We start from the raw sequence: 7,738 nt of genomic DNA, 5'->3' as shown, positions 1-7,738 counted from the left end.
CCAGAGAAACTTAGAGACTATAATTGGATTGTTTTTTCTCCAAATGGTGCAGGCAGCCAAGCTCCAGGTCCTCGGATGCCTCGTTTGATATTTCTGCACCCCTGTGTGTGAGGCTGAGCAGACACTTCTCCCTGGTCAGGAATACTGGGTCTTCTACCCTCCCTAACCCCTGCCTGTGTCTGGGCTGACGAGGTCTCAGTCACGTGGGTGTGTTTCTACCTCATTCCATCCAAAGAGAACGTCAAGGTTGATTGCCAGAGCTGAAGTATGTGCCCCATGAATTTGTCTGGGTCCAGTTAAAAGTAGATTTGCATTTCCAGAAGGAAGATACTTTCCCTTTTAGGTGTCTATGTGAGCCACTCACAGGCCCGTCCTTTCACTTGTCTATAAAGGGGTAAATTCACATCAGACCCTGCAGTTGCCAGAGACAGAGGGAATCATCTCAATTGGCAAGAAAACACAGTGGACCCTCTGGAATGTCACCCTCCTCTCACTCCACGTTCAGTCACAGAAATGCCACAATGGTCAGACATCTCCTTCCCAGCTGGACCCAGCAACTCTGACGGACACACTTGAATGGGAGATGCCATTCGAGCCGGGATGCACGGTTTATCTTTGGGACCATTAATCTGCTCGCATTTCTCCAATTAGTCAGAGATTCTCCAGAGCTCCTGAATATCCTTCCTTGAGGTGAGGAAGACGCATTTTAAATTTCCTGCAAATTGGACTGGGACATGTTTTTCTGGAAATATCCGATAAGGGAAACATGGAAGACTCTGGTGCTGAATCTTTCTCTTCTCCCACACCGCAGATGTGAAAGGAAAGATACAAGCTCGGTGAGTTTTGTGAATCTTAAAAAAGAGAATTAAAGCCGTGTCTTGGAGCCTTGATGGGTAGGAAGGGAATGGTCTAGTAGAGTAGATCTGCCCCAGTGCTGTCGGTCGACCGAAACCTGCTTTGAGACGTGTTGGAATAGAGTCATATTTCTCCCATACCTCAACGGACTCTCCCGAATCAATCAACAGATTATTATTGGAACCTGCTCCCTCTAAGCATGTGCCAGACCCTGCAGGGACCACAAGAAACATAAGGCACCACAGTGCCTCCAGGAACTCAGTCTAATTAGGGAAGTGACAGAGCAGAGGTTAGGTTGTGTTTAGCTGTGAGTAATCCCAGCCTGCACAATACAGCAGCGAACAAGCAAGAGCACATCCCCAGACTATAGACTCGGGGTATCTAGGCGTGGGCACCCTACACCCACTCACCCTCAGTTCTATATCCAGCAGTCTCTGCCGGCGTTCACCCCAGATAAGCAGTTCTCAGCCGCCACTGCACATTAGAATCATGTGAGAAACTTGAACATACAGATGCCCAGTCTCCACCCCAGACCAATTAATTCAGGATCTCTGGAGGTGTGGAGAAGGAATCTTTTTTTTTTAATTAATAGATTTAATTTGAGAGCAGCTTTGGGCTTACAGGAGAATTGAGGGGAAAGTGCAGAGAATTCTCGGATGCATATCTCCACCCCCACACAATTTCCCCTATTAGGAACATCTCCCGTTAGTGTGGTACATTTGTTGCAATTGATGAGCTGATATTGAGACATTATTATTAACTAAAGTCCATGCTTTCCATTAGAGTTCACTGTTTGTGCTGTAAAGTTCTGCTGGGTTTGAAAATACTTAATATCTTGTATCCACCATTACAGTATCGTGTGGAACAGTTTCATTGCCCTCCCTCCCGTGAGTCTCTGGGAACCACTGATCTTTTTATTATTTCTATAGTTCTGTCTTTTCCCAAATGTTATATAGTTGCAACCATACAGTATACAGCTGTGGCTGGAATCAAGTGTTTTCTAGAAGATTGCCAGGTAATTCTAATGTGCAGCTGTGTTGAGAACCACCAAAGTGCGGAATGGGATAACAGTCCATTAATTTATCTGAAAGCATCTTTAATATAATCCAATGCAATCCTCCCACTTCACAGATGAGAAATATGTCCTGAAAGAGAAGTGAGTTGGTGCAAATCATGGGGGAGAGTGGTGCCTTTGGTCAAAGACCTTCCGAGATAAATTGTCTAATGCAATGTAAAGCGTTATCTTTCTCAAGATTGTCTGCATTCTAAAATTTATGAATTTAACAGAAATTTATTGTGGATCAGTTCTGGGGTGAGCAGCATCCCCAGTGCAGTGGACACAGCCATAAACCTGAGACAGCTGCTGACCTCAGGTTAGCTGGGGACACAGACAAGTTGGCAATTGCGTAGTGCAGGGTGATGATGGTACCAGCCAACACTTACATCCTTGTACACTGCTCTAAGCAGCTTATACTATGAGCTCATTTAATCCTCACAAGAGCCCTGAGGAAGGCATCATTATTGCCCCATTTACCGACGAGGAACTGAGGCACAGAATGTAAAGTGCTTTACCAAAGGTCAGATAACAAATAGACAGCAGAGCCAAGATTCACACCCATGAGAGACCGCTCCATGCGTTAAATCATTTGCTGCTAATGCGCTAACCCATCTGTCCCGCGTTCTGCAGTATGCCACGCTTTCCTGCACGAGGATGTGGGGCTCTGAAAGGCCCCTTCCTCATCAGACAGCCCCACGACAGCTTGATTCTGGAGATTATTGGTAAAGCAGGCACATTCTACAATGCGTTTTATCTGAAAGCGGACTGCTTTCACGTGGCAAGTATTCAAACATCCTGAAAATCCCTTTCCTTAGAACAAAAGGTTTGAACATCTTCACATTTAATTGTCTCTCCAGAATTAATAATACCAACTGCCGTGGTCTCAGACTCAGTAACTTAAGAACCACTTCATCTGTGGGAGCTTATCTGCTGATTTGTCTTTATTGCTATGGAACAGTTTCTCATTCACTGGGGAAATGGCTCTCTTAACTACGTCATCTCTTGGTGGCCTTTACAAGTTTTTAATCTAAAATCCACCCTTACATTAATGTATTACAAGCAGCACCTCAAATAGCAGTTACTTAATGAAAACTGTATTTTTTCATTGGATCTGATAAATAATGTAAAATGTTTGGTAAAAACAATCCTAAGCAGGAGTGATTGATGTGGATAAAAAGCAATCCAAGGGCCAGCCTGGTGGCATAGTGATTAAGTCTGCGTGTTCCACTTCAGCAGCCCAGGGTTCGCTGGTTTGGATCCTGGGCGTGGCCCTACTCACCGCTCATCAAGCCATGCTGAGACGGCATCCCACATAGAAGAGCTACAACTCTAGAACTATGATACACAGCCATGTACTGGGGCTTTGGGGAGAAAAAAGAGGAAGATTGGCAACAGATGTTAGCACAGGGCCAATTTTCCTCAAAAAAAAAAAAAAAAAAAAAAGCAACCCAGAACAGGGTAATTAGGAGAGAGGTCTGTAAGTGCCCTTGGGACTAGACAATTGAAACGAAGATACCACAAATACCATGAACAGGTGCATTAAGAAACTTCTGGGCATAGCTTAAGAGGGATACCGGTGCCTTATCCACAACTCATGATTTCTCTGATCCTAATCTTTAAGTAGGAGATACTGCCAAGTTAGTTTGGTAATACAAGCAAAAAGCTAGGATTGCGTCTCATTGGCACATGTTGGGTTACAAGGCTGTTCCAGGACCAGTCACTATGGGCAGGAAAATGGAATGCATCTATTGGAACAACTTTGGGCTCATAGCCTGAAGGTCAGGGTCCCTTTCTAGCAGCAAAGACTCGCAGTAGAGAAGAGGTGGCTTCCCAGGAAATCAGTGTCCCATTACCAGAAGAAGCGGGCACGGACACCAATCAAACAAAAACAACAGGCATTGCCTTCCTTTCTATACCTGGATAACCCTTTGACTGTAAAATCAAATTTCCTCTGGAGGCAAGCTCTTTGATTATCTTGTGGAACTCTGTTCAGCGTCTTGTTCAAGTTTCACAGGCAGGAGATGGTGAGCAGTGGGGAAATGAGCCCCAAATGTGTGGCTAAAATAGGAGGTGATGTGGCAGTTATGAGTGTAGCCCAGATTGTAAACAAGGGAAAAAGACATGCATGGAGCCCAGGCATTGGAGTCAGGCTGGTGGTTGGGCAGAAGGAAGCATCAGGCTGGGGCAAAGCGTTTGCACTGGGTCACTGGTTCCGGAGCCACGTTCGTGCATGAGGATCTTCTTTGCGATGTTCATTTCACTGGACTCCCTCCCTGGCCATGCTAGGCCAGGAACTCGGTACTGTAGGGGTGGCTGATCCTGTTGTTTATTGTGGGGTCCTCTCTGGGTGGTGGTGGTGATGATGATGATGATGATGGTACAATAGCTACCATGTATGGAGTGCTCATTAGATTGCAGGCACTGTGCTAACAACTTTGCATTTACCTTTCAACTTATTTAAGACAAGCACCCTGTGAAACATCTGTTATTATCATTATTATCCCAGCTTTACAGACGAGGGAATTAAGCCTCTGTCTAACTCAAGCTTCCGTGTTCTTCTCCTCTACAGCTCCTCCCTCAGCCTCATGGTTAGGTCCAACTCCCGACGCTGCTTTACCATGCTTTAATCCGTGGAAGTAGATGATGTTCATGAAAAAATAATAACCATTTTTGGACGTGTCTTTGTCCAGGACACCTCCATATCTCTTGCCAAGACTATTGCTGCAGGGTCCTCGTTGTCTCCCTCCCTCTGCCATCACTCCCCCCCCGTGCCCAGCCCCATCAGGAAGTCCACATCATGAGGGCAGGGCCTTTTCCTTTGGTCCATGGCTGTGTACCTGTGCCCGGAAGAGCACTGTCATTCAGTAGGTGCTCAATAAATGTTTACTGAGTTCATGAATTAATCCTCTACACAGCATATCATTTTATAGTTTTTCTTCTAAATATTATGAAGAATATGGTTATCTTTCTTTAGCTTTTTAAAATCTTGTCATTAAGATTCAAGACAGTTTATATACTTTAGGGTTCTGAGTCTCTAACATTGTGGGTATTAATCTACCTGGTTCCCAGGTACCGGAATACGAGATTCAATTAGTCTAAATGCTGACGCCATGCAAATTCTGGGGAAGATACATTCCTATCTAAGTGATATTTTATAAGATTAATCTTGTCCAGAACCCCCAATGGAGAGACAAAATTCAGAGATTACTCTAGAAAAACTCTCTAGAGCCAGAAAAAAAGAATTGGGATCAAATCGATCTTTTCCTTTGCTTTTCTACTGCCTCACGGGAAGCACAGTTGTGTCGTATCAAAAATACACTTAGTCTCCTAACCAGAGTCAAGCGGTATAAAATACCATGTAAGGACACAGGTGCCTCCTTATATTTTTTATCTCTGGGTTATTGTCAAGTAAAGCAACAAGCAAATCACATGCCCTGTCAATCAGACAAGATAGCCCATACTATATTGATGTGTTGAATATTTTCTAGGCATTTTTTTTTTGGTGAGGAAGATTAGCCCTGAGCTAACATCCATGCCAAGCCACCTCTTGTATTTGCTGAGGAAGACCGGCCCTAAGCTAATATCTATTGCCAATCCTCCTCCTTATTTTTTTTTCCCTTTTTCTCCCCAAAGCCCCAGTAGATAGTTGTATGTCATAGTTGCACATCCTTCTAGTTGTTGTATGTGGGACGCTACCTAAGCACGGCCGGACAAGCGGTGCGTCGGCACATGCTCAGGATCCAAACCCGGGCTGCCAGTAGCAGAGTGCGTGCACTTAACTGCTAAGCCACAGGACTGGTCTCCTAGGCATATATTTTATTTATGGGACTTGTAATATCTTTCTCTCCTTTTTTTCTTTTCTTAGATTTTTTTTGCATTTGTTACTCTGGAGACAAAGATGTCATTGTTTATGGGGAGAGCATAAGAAATTCACAAGTGGAAGAGAAAACACTTCCTAAGGAGGTGACTTGTCCTGACCACACAATTGACTCTCAGGATGTGGTTGCTATGGCCGACACACAGATGTGCCAAGGGGGTGAATTTCCTCTGCAACCCTCAGGCTTTCCAATGGGTGGTATGTTAAAAAGAAATGGCCAGGCTAGTCAATACCGACTACTCCAAGGATTCAATATCCGTCAACTTTGATGGATTTCTGGACCCCACATGACTCAGCAGCTAACTTCTTCGCATTGCATCGTGCCTGAGCTGTTAAGAGTTGTATAATTTTCTTCAGGACCAAGATTATGAAACAAACTATGAATTTATGCTTTTGTTGCTATGGTAATTTATATTTCTGCTTTTTTAATAACCTCATCAAATGCAGGCAATCAGAAGCAACGTGGCACCTCTGCATAATTTACCTCCAAACCATTCATAATGACTTACAGTGCCATTTGAAAGATTGCAGGAGGAAATTAAAAGCAAATAGCAATAAGTCATCTCAAGCCTGAAAGCTATAAATATTTGAGGTGGGAGCATAAACACTTTCAGAAAGGTCTTTGATGATAGGAACAGATATTTCTAATAAATGGTGTGGAACAATGATATGGTGTGGAACAATGATAGAGTGTGAAAGAAATACCTTTGAGACATCTTTTATCTCTCATCAAAAGAAAAAAAGGAAATACTACTTTCTTATTATTAGGACTTAAAACATAAAGTGATTTTTGACAAGCTTCAGCAATGTATATATAATACTTGACCACTAGACTATGAATATTAGCTCTTGAAGGAATATTGGTATATAAAAGTATGATTACTATAGACTGAACTTGTGTCCAAAATATTTACAATGGGCTAAACTGGAAAGTGTGACACTTTTAAACATATGATCAAATCATGTGTATTCTTATACACACACACACACACACACACACACACACACTTATACACACAATCAATTCAAATGCATATTCTTAAGAGACTGCATCAGTTTTGCTTGTTGGTTTCTGGCTTGTCATTATTGTGGGTTGTGTCTTGCCTTTATTCAAGAGTAATTCCCACTGATCTTGCTGCTTTCTGGGTCAGGGCTGCATTTATGCAACCAGGGAAAGCCCGACCCTTCTAGAAGATAATCTGAGGTGGTATGCGGGCTGGAATGGATTTCAGAGTCAGGACAGAGACCAGCCCTTCATCATTCTGGAAACACAGCATTCCTCCATTCCAGACAACAAGCCATGGGAATTTGAGGAGGGGGCCAAGCACTGGATACGTTTTCAGCAATGCCGGGAACATGTCCCCCTCCCACCTGCTCTCCTGAACCAGAAATGTGTTTTCCTCCAGCTTGTGGGACAGTGGGACCTCTTCCTAGTGAACCCTCAGACAACTATGAGCTCACAGCCAGATGCCTGTGGGTCCTGAATAACGGACTACAGAGCGGGCAGCCCAAGAAAGGAGGAATGGATGTGGAAGGGGAGGGGGCTGCTGAGAAGTAAGAGGAGATGATGAGCTAATTCTTCCATCCTCTAACTACTGAGCACCTTCTGAGGTCCGCCGTCGGGGCCAGGCTTGGCATCTGTAGTAGATACTGTTAGGTGCCTGCCCTCCATCTATGAGCCCCTTTTCCTTCTTAATACGGCTCTGATATTATTAAGATGCCTTCCCCTCTTCCACACAGCCACAGAGGAAGCCGGCTCTGTCCCCAGCTCCAGACTCAGGTCCTCAGTTGTACAAGGCTTGTCATTCCCAGGGCAGCTCTTACTGGTAAGAACACATCACCTAGGTTGATGCAAACAGAATGAAGCCAAGACTCATAGTGTGTGATCGAGCAAGTTTCTGGGTGCGTCTCTGTGTCTATACACGTGTATGTGATAGAGAAGAATAAAC

This window comes from Diceros bicornis, chromosome 35 (assembly GCF_020826845.1).
Source record: "Diceros bicornis minor isolate mBicDic1 chromosome 35, mDicBic1.mat.cur, whole genome shotgun sequence".
NCBI classification, from domain to species: Eukaryota; Metazoa; Chordata; class Mammalia; order Perissodactyla; family Rhinocerotidae; genus Diceros; species Diceros bicornis.
This window is presented reverse-complemented; position numbering follows the sequence as displayed.